The sequence below is a fragment of the Ananas comosus genome, linkage group 15 (assembly GCF_001540865.1).
Source record: "Ananas comosus cultivar F153 linkage group 15, ASM154086v1, whole genome shotgun sequence".
Lineage (NCBI taxonomy): Eukaryota > Viridiplantae > Streptophyta > Magnoliopsida > Poales > Bromeliaceae > Ananas > Ananas comosus.
In genome coordinates this window covers 6,848,030-6,849,688 of record NC_033635.1, presented here as the reverse complement: position 1 = coordinate 6,849,688, position 1,659 = coordinate 6,848,030, and positions in this window count along the sequence as shown.

Sequence of the window (1,659 nt, the reverse complement as noted above, 5' to 3'; positions counted from 1 at the left end):
AGGGACCGGTCTCCCCGACCTGGGACCGGTCTCTCAGCCTGCCCCCGAAAATCCAACGTTCGGGAACCGGTCTCTCCCTGCGCGGGACCGGTCTCTCCCCGCGCAGACGCACTCGGGGACCGGTCTCGACTGCCAGGGACCAGTTGCCTCGCCGGCTACGCAGCACTGTTGACTGGGCGACCGGTCTCTCCTATCAGGGACCGGTCCCCGAGAGTAAAAACTCTTAGGACTCTGCCAAAACTCTTGAGATCGAACTTTTAGGCCGGTATACCATCGACGGCCCTCCACCAAGTGTGAAAAAGTTCGGAATACAAATCGAACACTCGAACCTCGCAATTTGCAATGGTCCAGTGTGCTACATTCACCCCTCCTAAAAAGGAGTTTCGTCCACGAAACTCGAAAGCAAAAGCATACCTCAAGGCTCCATCTGAAAAAGATGGGGATAGCGCTCCTGCAGCACGCTCTCTAGCTCCCACGTAGCCTCCCGCTCCGCGTGGTTGCTCCAAAGAACCTTTACATACGGAATATCCCGATTTCGCAGCTTTTTCACCTCGCGAGCCAAAATCTTCACGGGTTGCTCCTCGAAGCTCAAATCCTCACGCAGCTCCACTGGTACAGTTCCCAAAACATAAGCTGGATTATGAATGTATTTCCGAAGGACCGATACATGAAAGACGTTGTGCACGCCGGATAGGTTCGGTGGTAGAGCAAGTCGATACGCTACCGGACCTACACGCTCCAAGATCTCATACGGTCCAATGAAACGGGGGCTCAACTTTTCCCAAATCCCGAATCTCTTTATCCCTCTAGTCGGCGAAACCTTCAAGAAAACATGGTCTCCAACTTGGAACTCCAAGTCTCGCCGTCGTCGATCGGCGTAGCTCCTGTGTCTACTTTGCGCCGTCAAAAGTCGCTCCCGAGCAATTCGAACCTTGTCCTCAGCTTCCTGGAGCACATCAGGGCCTAAAGCCAGTCTCTCGCCGACTTCACTCCAATGAAGTGGCGATCTACACTTCCGTCCATAAAGTGCTTCGAAGGGCACCATCTTGATGCTTGCTTGATAACTGTTGTTATAAGCAAACTCCGCCATAGGTAGATGCTGCAACCATCCTCCCTGGAAGTCTATCACGCATGCTCGGAGCATATCCTCTAAGGTCTGTATAGTGCGCTCCGACTGTCCATCACTCTGCGGGTGGAATGCTGTACTGAAATCCAATCGGGTGCCTAAGGCGTCCTGTAGACTCCTCCAAAAGTGAGACACGAATCGCGTGTCACGATCAGACACAATCGATGTAGGCACTCCATGAAGTCGAACAATCTCATCAAGGTACACTTGTGCGAGCTTCTCTCCGGTCCAAGTCGTATGAATAGGTATGAAGTGCGCCGACTTCGTCAACCTATCCACGATCACCCAAATAGCGTCATGCCCCGCCTGTGAGCGTGGCAATCATGTCACAAAGTCCATGGTAATCTTCTCCCATTTCCACACGGGAATAGGCAAACTCTGAAGTTTTTCCGCGGGAACTCGGTGCTCAGCCTTTACTTGTTGGCAAGTTAGACAACGAGCTACAAACTCGCCAACGTCCTTTTTCATCCTGGGCTACCAATAAAGCAACTTTAGATCCTTGTACATCTTGGTGCCTCCCGGATGTATAGCAT